Source organism: Pan paniscus, chromosome 13, assembly GCF_029289425.2.
Source record: "Pan paniscus chromosome 13, NHGRI_mPanPan1-v2.0_pri, whole genome shotgun sequence".
Classification (NCBI taxonomy): Eukaryota; Metazoa; Chordata; class Mammalia; order Primates; family Hominidae; genus Pan; species Pan paniscus.
This window is the reverse complement of record NC_073262.2, coordinates 119,385,742-119,402,063: the sequence shown is the minus strand read 5'-3', so window position 1 is coordinate 119,402,063 and position 16,322 is coordinate 119,385,742. Positions and strand designations below refer to the sequence as shown.

The 16,322-nt window shown below is 44.2% G+C and overlaps 1 long non-coding RNA gene across 3 annotated transcripts in view; it reads right to left on the bottom strand.

Moving 5' to 3' along the window:
- LOC134728758 (uncharacterized) overlaps positions 1 to 16,322 on the bottom strand; it is a 478,019-nt gene that overhangs the window by 398,811 nt on the left and 62,886 nt on the right. Inside the window, exon 4 of one of the 3 annotated variants that reach the window (XR_010109540.1) lies at positions 8,718 to 8,839. The exons of the other annotated variants lie outside the window; for them this stretch is intronic. This is a non-coding gene — a long non-coding RNA (uncharacterized LOC134728758). The remainder of the gene's footprint in view (positions 1 to 8,717; positions 8,840 to 16,322) is intronic. 3 annotated transcript variants of the gene reach the window in all.

The window sequence follows — 16,322 nt, the reverse complement described above, 5'->3', positions numbered from 1 at the left end:
GGCTGGAGAGAAAGGAGGCAGAGTTTCTCCTGGGCCCTGTATATTCAGGTAGGATTTGAATCGAAGGCAATCTAGGGTCAGCTCCAGCTGAGTTTGGGGCTTCGTACTGAACACAATTCAGTCTCAAATCTCTTTGTGTGTCTCACCAATGAGGTTCTTCTTGCCCAGAATAGCCTCTGCTCACCCCACCCCTGCCCCCTGCCCTCACCACCTGACATGCTCCAGATCAAAGGCTTCCCTTCATGAGCAGTCCCCAATGCCCAAATCCAAAAGCCTCTCTCCCATCTCGGAGGGCCCTCTCCAAGCACTTTGCTCAGAGCTCTGAAAGTATCCTTATCTCCTACCACCACAGAGCAGGCAGGCGCCCATGGTGGCATCCCATTTGGGCAGCCGTTGGGAACATAGCTGCCTCTTGCAGCATTTGCAAAGTCAGAGGCACACTGGCAGGGAGCCAAGACAGGCGGCTAGAAGCAAATGGCTTTCAGGGGAGATGGTCAAGAGAACTAATTTGTGTCGCATACATGAGGCATTCTAAAGAGGTTCCCAAACCTATCAGCGAGAAACTAGATGGAAGACTGGATAGAGTTCCCAAAGATACACCAGCCAGCACACAGAAATCATGGTCGGGGGCTTTCTGTGGCCCAGGTTTTCCCCGGTAATATATAACCCAGGAAGGTTGGATTACATGGAATGGTGGGAGGCTCCTCCAGGATTATGGGCTGCCTCTGCCATCCTCAGATTATCTGAATTTCATCACCCGCAACAGGGATGGGGGGTGGAGCACAGCCCAGAAGCAGGAGCCCCTCAGCTGCAAGTCTATAGAATATTGAAATCAAAAAGCAAATGAAGACAAACACCATAGAGGCTGAGCTGCTGGGCTCCAGAGCTGAACTGCCTGTTTGACATCCCCCTCTACTGCTCACCTCTCCGCTGGGACCTCACTATGCCTCAGTCTCCTCTTTCATAAAGTGGGGATAATATTATCTACCTTATAATTTTGTTGCATGGATTAAACAAGTTTATATATGTAGAATGCTATATGTTTGCTACGTCATTGTTGCTGTTGTTCAGATAAATTGCCAAAAATGAAGAAGTCACAGGTAGAGGTTGAATGTGGAGTTCAGTGTGGAGATCAAAGAAAGAAGTGCCGGGGGAAGGAAAAAGAAAAGTTGTGTGTGTATGTGTGTGTGTGTGTGTGTGTGTGTGTGTGTGTGTGTTTGATATAGGGTCTTACTGTGTTGTCCAGGCTAGAGTGCAGTGGTGTGATCAAGGCTCACTGCAGTCTCAACCCGGGAGGTCTCAACCTCCTGGGCTGAAGTGATCCTCCCACCTCAGCCTCCCGAATAGCTGTGAGTACAGGCACATGCCACCATGCCTGGCTAATTTTTTAATTTTTATAGAGACAGGAGTCTCACTATGTTGCCCAGGTTGGTTTCAAATTCCTGGGCTCAAACCAAAGTGCTAGGATTACAGATGTGAGCCTCCACACCCAACCAAGAAAAGTGGCTTGAGAGATGTGGGGAAATACCCAAGATATATTGTTAAATGAAAAACAGCAAGGTAACAGTACACGTTTTATGATACCACTTTAGAAAAATAAATAAAAAACAAGGATTTACATAGAATACTTCTCATGCAAAGAGTATTTGTGGACGCATACCCTACAAACTGGAAAGAGGAACTGGGGAGATAAGGATGAGCAGGAAAAGAGAAAGTTGCTTGTCACTATAAGCTTTGCTATGTTGTATAAAATTTTGGCCAGTCTCAGTGGCTCACGCCTGTAATCCCAGCACTTTGGGAGGCTGAAGTGGGAGGATCCCTTGAGCTCAGGAGTTTGAGACCAGCCTGACCAACGTAGCGAAACCCTGTCTCTACAAAAAATATAAAAATTAGCCAGCGTCTGGGCATGGTGGCTCACACCTGTAATCCCAGCACTTTGGGAGGCTGAGGCAGGCAGATCACTTAAGGTCAGGAGTTCAAGACTAGCCTGGCCAACACGTTGAAACCATCTGTACTAAAAATACAAAAGTTAGCCAGGTGTGGTGGCACACACCTGTAGTCCCAGCTACTTGGGAGGCTGAGGCCACAGAAACGGTTGAACCTGGGAGGCAAAGCATTCAGTGAACCGAGGTCACCCCCACTACACTTCAGCCTGGGAGACAAAGAAAGACAGACAGGAAGGAAGGAAGGAAAGAAGGAAGGAAGGAAGGAAGGAAGGAAGGAAGGAAGGAAGGAAGGAAACAAGGAAGGAAGGAAGGAAGGAAGGAAGGAAGGGAAGTGGTTTTTAACCTGTGTTTTGTGGTGTTTGCTCATCATGACCCTGTCACATATGTGCTTCCAAAGTTGCAAAGCATAACATTATGTTATGCCTAGCCAGGCATTGTGGTGCACTCCTATAATCCTAGCTATTTGGGAGGCTGAGGTTGGGGGATCGCTTGAGCCTGGGAGGTTGAGGCTGCAGTGAGCCATGATCATACCACTGCACTCCAGCCTGGGCAACAGAGTGAGACTCTGTCTTTAAAAAAAAAAAAAAAGTCACAGATATATGTTTTTATGTAAAATAAACTAATAGGCAGGTAGATGAATGACTGGGTGGATGAAAGGATGGGTGGGGCGGGTGGATAGATGGATGAACAGATGGATGGATACATGGATAGGTTGGTGGATAGGTAGGTGGACGAGTGGATAGATGGGTGCATGGAAAAACTGATGGATTAATGAATGGCAAAAATGAGGAACAATGTAAGGCAATTGCTGAAACCCATGATTGTGGTTGGCTTTAGTGTGCCAGCCACCATATAGTGAGAGGGTGAGTCAACCTTGTTTTCAATGCCAGGAATGAGCAGATACCACTTTCTTTCTGCTTAGTAAATAAAAAATAGGAACCACCAAAAGTTTACATTTGAATTTGTTAAAAACTATATACTCAATCAGGCCAACTCCTTCCTCACCCTCACATGTCAGACCACTTATAAAGAGGGAAAGGACAGGGTGGGGGGACCTGTTCACCTCCGAAGAGATGAGAAGCAGCACCAGGGGGTGGAATAGAAACAAGGCAGCAATGAGCAGGCCAGGAGCAGAGACAATGTGCTTGTAAATTGTTTCCCAACTGTGAGCTCCCTCAAGGCTCAACCTTAGCTCATTCTACCATTGTGACAGACACTGCAAGTGGCCCCAGTGAAGCAACTTCCATGGGGATTTTGTTTTAAAGTCAGTGTCTAAGGGAAAAGTCTTATGTGGTCAAGCTTTGAATTCCCTCCATTGCAGAGTACACAACACTTCTCAATAGATCCGGCAAGGTCTGCTTTAATTCCAACCTTGTAGAAAGAGATCAGTTTCTTCAATTGTGCAGCCGGTGAAGTAGTTGAACTGTGTTTAGGGGCCGTGTTGTAAACACCATAGTCATCCCCCACCTAATGAGCTGCTCGCACTGGGGGAGGTACTTGAGGATAGAGAGGCTGGGAGGTGATGGCAGATTGACAGCACCCATCTCAGGCTCACGTCATCACACACACCCTTTCAACTTGTTCATTCTGTCCTCTGTCTCTTTGAATTACATACATTTGAATTCACATTATTAAATGTGACTCCATTTCCATGGATGCTCACTTTATAATGACTGAAATAAAGCATCTAACATAAAGAGGTTGGCCACCCAGAACCATCATCCCCTAAGAAATTTTAAAAAGCCAAGGCAAAAAAAGGAGGTATTAACACTTGTGCTGTACCTGGAATTCTACCATTGGAGGCCATTTGGAGCTAGAGGATCATGATAAGCTGCACCAGGGTAGAGGGAACTCATGAGACATTGTCTTCATATCACTAGCTTTAAGGAGTAGCTGTCTCACTGAAGTGCTGGAGAGGTGGGCAAGTGCCAACACCATGCTTTAATGCATAGTGCAACAAACAGAAGTGCCAGGAAGAGGCAGAGACTGTCTTTTGAAAGGACAGCCCAGGGAAGTGGCATTTTGTTCAACCCAGCTTGGCTTCTTAAGAGCACCCACTTCCAGGATACACCCTGGGTACCATTGAAAAGCCATTTCTAGACTAGTAAGAAAACTGGAAGCTGACCCTTTACCCTCTCAGCTGTCCTGGTCACAGGTTCTCCACTTTGTCTCAGGTCCCATATTTGCCCATCCTCTGTCTTTAATGCACATGTGGTTAAATTATACCAGACCTCTGTTCCGCCTTTCATCCAGGCAAGAGCACCTCCCTTAATGCTCTGTAGGGATCCCTATACCCCCCGAGCCCTTCAACCCAATTCTCCTCCCCTCCCACGAAAACACATCTAGCTGGTCCTCAACACTGAATAGGAGTTTACTAAATGGAGAAGAGACATGGCTTTCCAGATAAGGGGTGGGGGGCTTGGAGAGGGGCCAAGGTATAAAATGTCATGGGTGTTTGGGGGAGAGGGAACTAGTGTGGTTGGTATACAGGGTGGAGGGTAGGGACTGCAAGGAGATATAACTAGAGAGATAAAGTTATCTAAAGAGAAAATGTGACAGCCCTGTTCATTGGATTTACTCGAATAAGCTACCCATTCCTCTTCTAATCTCTCCCCACTCTAACTCTGCTTATATATCTCTGCCAAATAAAGCTTTGAAGTTTCCTAAAACACTGCTTCCATCAAATTACCCAAGAAACTTCAGTGTCCCCTGCTTGTGAGGAGTCAAGTCCAGGGTCCTGTTTGGGACTTCAGGGCCTTCCTATCAGTTCCAGCTCACCTGCTTATCATTCTGCAGAAATCCTCCAGTGCACGCTCTCCTCCAGCCAGGGAGACAGTCTCATTGCCCCCATGCAGGCCAAGGCCACCCCTGCCTCTGAGCCTCTGCTAATACTCTCCCATCAAGCCTGGAAGGACCTTAAGGGCCTTCTCCACAATCAACCCTACCTCTTCTTCATGGCCCAGCAGGAATTCCACCTCCTCTGGGAAGCCAGGCTTGACAAATCCAGTGTTCTTCTCTAACCACCACTGCAATGAGTTTAGCACTTACCTTTTTTCTTTCTGTAACAACTTTATTAAAATGTAATTCACATGTGATTCGTCCATTTAAGAAATATACATTGAAATATACATTTCAATGGTTTTGGGTATATTCAACACTGTGCAACCAGCACCACAATGTGTTAAAACATTTTGCTACCCAAAAAGAAACCCCAAGCCAGTTCCCCCCACCCACTCCTCCATTCCTTCCCACCCTCCAGCCCCAGCCAACCACTAGTCAATTTCTTCTTCTTCTTCTTTTTTTTTTTTTTTTTTTTTTTGAGATGGAGTCTCACTTTGTCACCCAGGCTGGAGTGCAGTGGCACGATCTCAGCTCACTGCAACCTCTGCCTCCCAGGTTCAAACGATTCTCCGGCCTTGGCCTCCCAGTCAATTTCTGTCTCTATATATTTGCCTGTTTTCTGCCTGGCTGCTTTCACTTGGCATAATGTTTTCAAGGTTCAGCCATGTGGTAGCATGTATCAGTACTTTATTCATTTTTATTGCCAAATAATAGTCCATTGTATAGTTATATCACATTTTGCTTATCTATTCATCAGTTGATAGACATTTGGGTTGTTTCCATTTTTTGTCTCTCAGGAATAATGCTGCTATAAACTTAAGTGCATTATTGTGTGGACATATGTTTTCAGCTCTCTTGGGTTTATATACCTAGAAGTGGAAATGCTGGGTCTTACGGTAAGTCTATATTTAACCTTTTGAGGAGCTGCCACACCATTTTCCACAGAGGCTACACCATTTCACATTCCCACCAGCAATGCATGAGGGATCCAGTTTCTCTACATCCTCACCAATATTTATTGTTATTATTATAATCATTAGCAACAGTTAAATGCAATAGGTTTTCTTGAAATTAAATGAACTCTACATGGTAAACACCAGTTATCTTACACATTAATGGCTAGTTATGTTTTTGATATTGGAGATTTGAAATGTAGAATACTATCTGTAAAGATTTTAATTGTAAATATTTCACAATATGAAATTCATGTGATAATAAAAGAAATCATAAGATCTTCAGTGGTGGAGGGAAAAACTAGAGAAGCTATCATTTAATCCAAACTCATAACTTTTCAGAGCAAACTCTTAACTTTAATCCAACCTCTTAATTTTAATCAGAGTCACCAGAAGACTTGTAAGCTAAGGATCCCACAACCCTTATTCAATTTCCTGCTAAGGTAGAGTGATTAGAATAGGCGTTAGATCTGATACACCTTCAGGGTATAAGAATACTTCCCTGGATGGATTATGAATCTGGTCAAATGTGGAAATTCCCGAGTATTTTTTATCTTTTAAATTTGATTTGATGTTAAGCAAAACAACCAGGTAAAATATTACAGGTCTGCCCCTGACCCACCACCGTCAAAGTCAGAAGGCATTTACTAATGATCATGTACTGACACTGCGCTGGGTTCTGTGCAGAGGGAATGCCCGACTCCCTGATCCCTGGAACTGACAAGCTGAGGCAAGGCTGGCTGAGCTACTTCTGGGCAGCCAGGAAGAATGGGAATGAAGGAGAGAAGAGGAGGCAAAGGAGGTAGACACAAGACACAGAGTGGAGACACAGTATGGTGAGTACCTGATAAGGATCAAGCTGGGCTGCATGGAGGTGAGGAAAATTCATGAACTGTAATGGAAGAGTTAGCAACTTATGAATTAGAGTCTTGTTTACACTTCTCCTTTAATGCTAATCATTTGTTGATTTAAGTGCAGCTTGCATCTAGACCAACTATGTTCCATGCTGGAGCTCATGTTGAGCTCATGGATTTCTCCCTGGGGAGAAATCCATCAAATCCTAAAACCACATTATTTTTCTTAGGCACTAATAGTGGTCTGATAAGTCTGAACCTTTTGAAAGCATTAGCTTTCTAAATGGTCGCTTAAACAAAAGAACATCGCCACACCTCCCACCCTGGATTTGCAAATTGTTCTTCTCTGATATAGACCATATCACTGATCTCCAGGGTTATATAGGCAAGCCCAAGGTAAATTAATTGAAAGAAACAGAGCTTGGTGTACAAAGACAAGGTGACCTGGAGCCTTCCTGTAGGAGGTGTGGTTTAACAGGAGCAAATTGCAAGTCCCAAGCCCTGCCTTATTTGTGAATATAACTGTGGACTCAAGAAGTATAGGTATTCTTCTAGAAGAGGGACTTTCTAGTGTCTTATGATATTGGATGGAGGAGGGCTTGATAATTCTTTTTCCTCATCCCTTTACCATTCTCTTCATCTACATATTTTCTAGAGCAATACCTCATTTGGGAGTGGGAAGGGGGGTGTCATGGTTCTTCCTGAAGCTTCTCATACCCAGTTCTCCATCCTCCATCATCCCCAAAGCTTCTCTAGGTGAAAGCCCCGGAGCTCAAAAACCAGGAAGTGCATGAAGTAAGCCAGCCCCTGAAGTAGGAAAGGCTGTTGTGAGCCCAGAGGACACCTGCTCCCCACCCCCAAAGCCCAGGCCCCGCTTCTCCCCAGGGCTGGGCCCCCAGCCTCACTCCTGCCACCCGCCTTGGGGAGCTAAAACAAACAGTCCTTTGGAAATGCAGTGAAAAGAAACGGCTGAGTCAGGCCTTCTGTTTAAACAGTCCCCACCTGTTCCCTCAGCACTCGCCTCCCCCCACTGCCCACCCTGTGCTTCCCCCACTTCCCTTTCTCTTTTCTTTTCTTTTTCCCTTTGTTGCTCATTTTCAAAAGGGCAGAGTTGACAGCTCTCGCCTTGAGCAAAGCCAACCCCAGAGCCAGCCAGGAGTGGCCTCGGGCTGTGACCCAGCGCCTTCCTGCCCCTCCCGCCTGGCTCCCCGGCCTCCCACCCTCAGCCTGCAGTGGCTGTGTCTGGTCAACAGGGAGTGAGAGAGAAGGGAGGAGGGACTTAGTTACCAAGAAAGAGAATCCCACCCAGAAAGGAGAGAGGACCGGAGAGGACATGAGAAGGGACAAAGGGAGACAGATAAGGTGCAGCCTCACAGAGGGATGTGCCTTCTCATTGGCTGGAACCCTCAATCACCCCATACACTTGTTGCTATGTGTAAAAATAATTTCTTGGCATTGGAGGAAATGAATTAGTTGCCCATATTAAAAATTAAGGAAAAGAAATGTTTCCAAAGTGACACAGGTTAAGTTAGAGACATTCCCCCGACCAGCTAACAGCTCCTTTCCAAACAGGTGAAGCCTTTTAGAACTCCCCTGTAGGAAGAGTAACAATCTCTCCAAGTCCACTGCTGGCTCTCTGAAATCAAAAGCCTTTTTTTAAAATTGCATTTTCTATTTTGAGAAAATTGTAGATTCATATGCAGTTGTAAGGAATAATGCAGAGATCTCCTGTACTCTCTACCCAGTTACCCCAATAGCAACATCCTGCAAAACGTTTGTACAATAGCAAACTAGGATGTAGATTTTTATAGTCAAGATACAGAACATTTCCAAGACCAGAATCCCTCATGTTGCCCTTACGTAGCCATACCCACTTCCTACCTATGCTAACCCCTACCCTTAACCCCCGGCAAATGCTAATCTCTTCTCCGTTTCTATGTTTCTATTTTGAGAATGTTCTATAACTTGAATCATACACTATGTGACTTTTTCAGATTGCCTTTTTTCATTCAGCATAATTCTCTAGAGACTGGACCAAGTAGTTGTGTGTATCAATAGTTCATTTTTGTGGCTAAGTAATATTCTATGGTATGGCTTGACCACAGTTTGTTTAATGCACTCACCTGTTGAAGGACACTTGGATTGTTTCCAGGTTTGGCTATTACAAATAAACGTCCATTCATTTTTATGTCAAGATAAGTCTTCATTTCTCTGGCATAAATGTTCAAGAATCACTTGCTGCTTCCTACGAAAATTGCAGGTTTAGTAGAACACCTTTTAAAATTATTCTTTAAAATTACTCCATACATATGTCTAGAGGTGTTCCAGGCTGGGAGGTGAACAGAAGAGGAAGCTGGAAGTAGAAGGAGGGGGTCTTGGGGACCTTGATTCTTGGAGCTGACTTGCTACCAGTATACCCCCTGTGCCTGTACCCCACGGTGAAGGTGATCCAGCAGCAAACCAATTGTGGTGGGTAGAAGAATGACCTCCCGCCTAAAGATGGCTATGCCCTCATCCCCAGAACCTGTGAATATGTTAAGTTACATGGCAAAGACAAATGAAGGCTGCAGATGGAATTGGGGTTGCTAATCAGATGACCTTGAGATGGAAGATTATCCTGTGTGGTCCAGGTGGCCCCAATGTCATTACAGAAGCCTTAAAAGTAGAAAGAGGCAGAAGAGGAGAGTCAGAGAAAGAGCGATGTGACTATGGAAGAACACCCCAAACACACGACGTGGCTCGTTTCAAAGATGGAGGAAAGGGGGGACGCGAGCAAAGGAATGTGAGCAGCTTCTAGAAGCTGGAACAAAGAAAAAAAGCAGGTTCTCCCCTAGAGCCTTCAGAAAGGAACACAGTCCTGATTTAGCCCAGTGATACCTGGGTCAGACCTCTGACCTCCAGAAGTGTCAGATAATAACATTCCTGTTGCTCCAAGCCACCAGCTTCATGATTAGGTTTTATCTTGATGCTCTCACAGATAAGCTCTCAAGGCAGTGATCCTCACTGTGTTACAGCCGCTGATAGAAAACAAATGTACCAAGTGACCTCTATGTGGGTTTCAGCCTTCAGAGTTGACCACCGCTGCTCTGAATGAGCAGACTGCAGCTGCCTGCCATTATGAAGGAAAGACCAGAGACTTCATACATGGCACTTCTCTCAGCTCGCTTGGCTGAAGACACCCTGGTCTGTCTTTGTGTGTCTAGATACTTTCCAATACAGCCATAGGCTTCCCACCCACTGGACCTGCTGCCTGTGCCGTCTTTCCCGTGTACCCCAGCTTGTCTGGGCCTTGTCTCGTCCCTTTCCAAGGTACCATCTTCAGCATCAAGGACTCTTGGAGTCTTAGTCCAGCAAACCCACACACCAGCCCAGTCTTACTCATTCTAAAGGCTTAGAGTGAGAGTTAGGATTTGGAATTTTTCTGTGGGGATTCAGTACTTAATTAATACAAACCCATGTAGCCTGCCTCTCTTACAGCCAGAGATTGCTCTGCAAAAGCAGGCAGTGGATGGTTCATTAGCATATTAATGATCTGGGTTTTTTTTTCCCCCTGATAATGACCCTAGGGAGTAGTGAGCCTTGGGTGTGGATGAAGAAGATCCAGAGAAATAATGCCAAAAGGACCCTTTCATGAGGAAGCAGAAGTGAGATGATGATTCCCTCAGTGAGTAGTTCTCAAGGGAGGTGGGAATCAGAATTACCTAGGGAATTTTTTCAACACAGCACACACATATACACATTCTACTCTACCTGAATTATTATAATTCTATGAGGATCACTGCCTTGAGAGCTTATCTGTGAGAGCATCAAGATACAACCTAACCAATAAGCAAATAATACCTATGAACCACTCCTCTCAACACTTTTCCCAGCACACACAGACACACACACACACACACTTTTAATTTGATCAATTGTTTTACATCTAGTTAGGCTTTGGCCTAAAGCCAAGACTAAGAAGCTGATCTAGGCCACAAGACCCCTCTAATTAGCAACCTCTCCCCAACAGAGTCCTCCCTCTCACCTTCATGTGGCATTCTGCACCTAGCCTACTTTCTCATTTGATACATGGGCTTGGGCAAGAGGAGCTGGAAAGGAAAATGGACAGATTGTCACTCCTCCAAAGATTTCCAGAGATACAACCAAAGAAAATATCCCACTGACAATGAGACCTCTGAAACAGCAAAAATACCTCACTCACTTATTTAACAAATATTTGTTCTGCAAAAACATAAGAGGTATCACCCAGGGTCAGGCCAAAAGTGTGTGTAGCCCACTGCTGCAAGCTCTTTGACCACGTGCTGGAGCAGGCCATCAACAAGGGCAGCAGCCCTCAACCAACCACCCCGACCCACGCAGGACAGCCAACAAATGAGGTGGTAGATATCCTAATTACCCTGATTTGATCATTATCTCTTACATGCATGTATCAAAATATCACATATATCCCATACATATGTACAATTATAATGTATCAATAAAAACTAAAAAAACAAATGAGGTGGTAGATATCCTGAATGTGAACAAGGATGCTCTTTATTTTTGCTGCACCTGAGTACACACGCTGTTAGGGCAGTGGTGGTCCTGTGTCCTTTTGAGGTGACTGTACCATGTAACTCAGTTGAGAGCAGGTGCTCCTTGCAGTGAGTAAAGGGGCAGGGTGCCTTCCAAAGAAGGAGCACATGCTCAGTGGAATGTTCGAGCACCACAGGTGACAATGTATGGGAGCATGGTCAGGGTCATACAGAGTTCTGCTCACCAGGAGTTCAACAACAACCTGGGCAATATAATGAGACCCCAGTCTCTAAAAAAAATTTTTTTTTTAATTAGCTTGGGTGTGGTGGTGTGCACCTGTTGTCCCAGCTACTCAGGAGGCTGAGGTGGGGAGATCACTTGAATCCAGGAAGACAAGGCTGTAGTGAGCCATGATCGTGCCACTGCACTCCAACCTGGGTGGTAGACCAAGACCTTGTCTCATTTGAAAAAAAAGAGAGAGAAGGAGAGAGTTCTGCTCATAAGGACCATGGCACTGAAAGGAACCCAAACGAATTATGAGGTGACTGAATGCTTTCTTGGATACTAAAACACACCATTGATTGTATTGTAATAATCACTGACTCATCAATTGCTATCTTCAGTTCTTTCATCATATCAAGCGTGTTTCCAATGTAAGTACAAAATGATTGGAAACCACTGGGTTAGACACAGTCCTGAATCCCATTAATTTCACTGAAGTTTTTCTGTGACCCACCTGTACCCCCTTTGGAAGGTAATAATCTCACCAAAATGCATTCATGGCTCTATAAAATTTAAGTTCTGTTTTTGTCTTTTTTTAGTTTTTATTGATACATTATAATTGTACATATGTATATAGGGGATATATGTGATATTTTGATACATGCATTCAAGAGATAATGATCAAATCAGGGTAATTAGGATATCTACCACCTCAAACATGTATTATTTCTGTATCTTGGGTGTGTGCTCTTAAACCGTCTTCTAAAATTACCCATTTCATGCTTCTAGGGATGCTCCCTTCTTCTCACAGGGAAGGAGTTTAAAATCATATCCAGGTTCACCATATTTCAACCCTGAATGGCTTCATAAAAATGTGCTATAGGCCTCCATACTTTCAGGATGAAAAATCCTCTTCAAAAGCAGATGGAAGGTCTTCCATGAACCAGATCTATTATTTTTAGATAATAGCCTCTCTATTGTTTTCATTTGAGACCAGGCAACTAGAATGTGTTTGCACCAAGGTTTGTATGAGGAGCAGAACAAACACTTCTGGTTTCAATATCCTTTTTGACAAAGTTCAACACCGTGCTGGCTTGCTTTCTGCTATAGCTAACAACCCTGTCTTCAGGAAACAGTCTGCAAAGGACTCTTAGTTTCTGTTTTTAGGGCTGCAAAATTCCAATAAATGTTTAAAAAGTCTTGCTTGACCCTAAAAAGTCAGGGTGAAGAATTTCCCACCTCTCACATATGTCTAGTAAACTTAACATATTTTTTATTATAAAAGCAATATAAGTTCACTGCAGAAAGTTGAAAAATAGAGATAAAGCACAAAGAAAATAAAACTCACCCATATTCTCTCTGTTATTTGTATATAAATATTTTAACATAAACAGGATCATAGTGTATCTAACTGTATCTAACCTGCTTTTTGGACGTATTAATAAGACATGAACACTTTGACAAAAATGCTTGATCAAACTTTAGTAAGGATACTCTAAGGCCTTGAGGTCTCAAACTTGACATCCGTCTTTGTCAGGCCTGTATTGCCCAGTTGTAGCAATAATCTTGCGAAGTGGGTTTAGAACAACTCCTCCAACCTTGATATCAAGTACCTCATCCTCCCTCCTTGGTGTCTGACCACCCTGGCCTGCCTTCAGCAAGAATCCCATCAAGTCTGTTTAGCCAGAACCCCCTCCCTTATCCCTGATGTTTCCTCTTAGCAATTTTCCATCCATTGACTCCCACCCTGCACCTGGGCCATAAACGCCCCAACTGGTCCATGCTGTATTCAGAGTTAAGCCCAGTTCTCTACTGAAGTCTCTCTCCCCCTATTGCAATGGTTCCAGAATAAAATCTGTTTTTAGTGCCTTAATGACTGTATGTCGGGTGTGTCCTCTTAAATTGTTTTCTAAAATTACCCATTTCATGCTTGTAGTGATGCTCTGGTTTTCTTTAATAATTTTCTCTTGTTATTTATGTAGATCTCTTTCAACATAATTTTTCATGGCAGATGGCATTCTATCCTATGGGTGCATCATGATTTATTAAACCTATCCTTCATTGTGGGCTAGTTAGTCCATTCTTAATTTTTCACTACTTCAAGCTATCCTTTTAAAAAGTATTGCATATTGGATCCTAACTTACAGCTCCACAGAGAAAAAGGATATCAAATCTAAAGTGAATCTTCAGAATGCTAATTTTGTGACTGTGTGACAAGTAGCTAATGGCCACTCATTTAGGCTGATGACTTTGACAGGAGCAAAGATAGAAACAAACCAAAACTCCTTACAGAAATTTATATGACAGCCTGAAGATGGTAGTTGCTTTGGTAGGTTTGGAAAATAAGTACATCAACCAACTAAATGATAGTTCATTGAATGTAAAAGGCATTCATTTGTTCAATCTAAAATAGTAAGATGTACCATTTAGTTTAGGTTCTATTAAGAAAGGGGCGGGAACGATGCTAAGAATCACATGATCCTGTCATTTGTAAACAGCATCCAAGGTGTTTCAAAGACCAAAGGCCCCAGGAAGAAAGTCTTGCTAAAGAGATGCTGGGCCAGAATTGGGTCTGGGTTGGAAGGGAATCAGCAAGCAGCCAAGTCTAAGGCAGTTTCACCCTAAACCCAAGGCCTGTATTTAGAACATTTCAAATAGACACTCTATGACTTTGATGAAAATCAAGCTGGTGGCTCCAGAGAAAATCAGCCTGGGATTGCCAAATCACATGATTATTTTATTAGATTGCATGCTATCTCGAAATGGTAAAATAGGCCAGGCGCAGTGGCTCACACCTATAATCCCAGCACTTTGGGAGGCCGAGGCAGGTGGGTCACCTGAGGTCAGGAGCTCAAGACCAGCCTGGCCAGCATGGTGAAACCCCATCTCTACTAAAAATACAAAAATTAGCCGGGCTTGGTGGCACACGCCTGTAATCCCAGCTGCTCAGGAGGCTGAGGCAGGAGAATCACTTGAACCCAGGAGGTGGAGGTTGCAGTGAGCCGATATAGCACCCCTGCATTCCAGTCTGGGCAACAGGTGGGACTCTGTCTCAAAAAAAAGAAAAAAAAAAAAAAGAAAGAAACAAATGGTAAAATAAGCCTGTGACTTGCCACGTGGTGGTTTAGTGCCTCTCACCAACTCACAGTTCACAGCTACCTGACTTTACCAGGCTACTTAGCTCTTCTGTGTACTTTCCAAAATAGTTCTCACTGCCTGAAACATCCTTGTTCATCCAGAAAATACACCTCAAGGCTCACCATCTTGGGGAGACTTTCCCTGACCTCCTCACCAAGGAAGAGCTGGAGCCGCCAGCCCCCCGAAATAGACCACTCCTTCCTTAGACCTACCACTGACTATACAACCCACTTCTGGGTAAACTAGGCCCGCTCAGACCAAAACAGCTTGACAAAGACAAAAACCTGGCACAGGGCTCTTCGCTTGGTGTTGCTGACTCCAATAGCCAGAATCTTGCCTGGTTGTCAAGCAAGATTGTCACGGTCTGGTAACAATAAGCTTACCCTGCAGGCTCTTTAATTCTGAATGTTTTGAAGATCCTGAAAGGATTTGATGAGAAAGGCAGAGCCCAAATGAGTTCTACATACATTTTACTAAAAAGCTCACTTTATCCTATTCAATGCAACCACCAGGCTAGGGAGTGTCCTCAGATCAGCTGTCAGTTTCCCTCCCTCTGAAGCAGTAAAGAGCCTTCACCTTAGGGAGTGGGCTGTTCAGGCATGGCCTTCTCTCCTCCAGCTGGCACTCAGTTCCTCCAGTCCTCACCTGTGCATGCCACATCTTATTCTGCATTGCCAGTTCTCAGTTACTGAATCTCTGAATTGTTGAGCTTGTTTTTAAAACTGTTCTTAAAACTCAACAAAACCCTTTACTAACAAGCCATGCAAGGAGCTTGGGTCTGTTTGTACAGCCCAGCAGCTTTCTCTCTAATCTGGGCATTAGGATCTCAGACTCCCGGTGTTCTCTCTGTCTGGGAGGATCATTTCAAATTCCTTTTGGCGGGAAAGGGAAGTCCCTACTTGGAGACTTGATGAGAAATGATCAATTCGTTCATTCCTCAGCACCCACAGCAACTCAACAGCTTTGCTGTTTAACCACTTTATGCCCATTCATTTGTAGGCACCAGTAATCTTAATCACACTGTGTTTTAATTAAGGATTCCCATATATACCTGTCTGGAAGTCCTTGGAAACCTGAAACCATGTCTTAATTATCTTTGAATTCACAGCATTGAGCACAGTGCCTGCAACCCTCAATAAGTATTAGTTTAAATGAATAACTGAATGAGAAAATGAGGTGGATTCAAACTGGATCTGCTTTTTGGAGAGATCTGGAGCACTGAAGGTCGAGCTGATCACACTCCCAGACTCTTGTCTCCATTGTACACCATCCTGTGTGATCACCAGTTGCTGAAAACATGCTCCTCTTTGTCCGTTGGTTTCTTTCTCTGTTCCCTTTTCTCACTGTTCCCCATTTCCATCTTCTCCCCAGCCCCCAAAAAGCACATAAGATTTAAATGAACAAATCATCTACCCACATAAAGTTTGTCGGAGATGGCATCACACCCTAGTAAAATTGCTTGGCACGGTTAAACAACTGAAGTGAGATTGTGCAGACGGTGCAGGAATGCAGGAAATAAACAAAGAAAAACAGCAAAGGCCTCCAGGTTGAGGTCTTTGGGAGACGGCCCATCATCAGCTGCCTCTGCCACCACATTTTTTTGGACAGGATCTCCCAACATTATCCAGAGCATACATGAGGAAGCCTCCTCTGTTGGGGTGCCAGAGCAGCTTCTCACTGTCACCCCCACAGTCATCTTTCTCAACAGAAAGCATCCCATGGTACACAGCAATCTGGGCTTTTACCCTGGGAGGATGGACAACTTCTATCTGTGATGAATCCTACCAAGCCCCAATTACCAGATGTATCAGTCAGAGTGGACAGGCAAGGTATGCTTTATAACAACCCCCAAA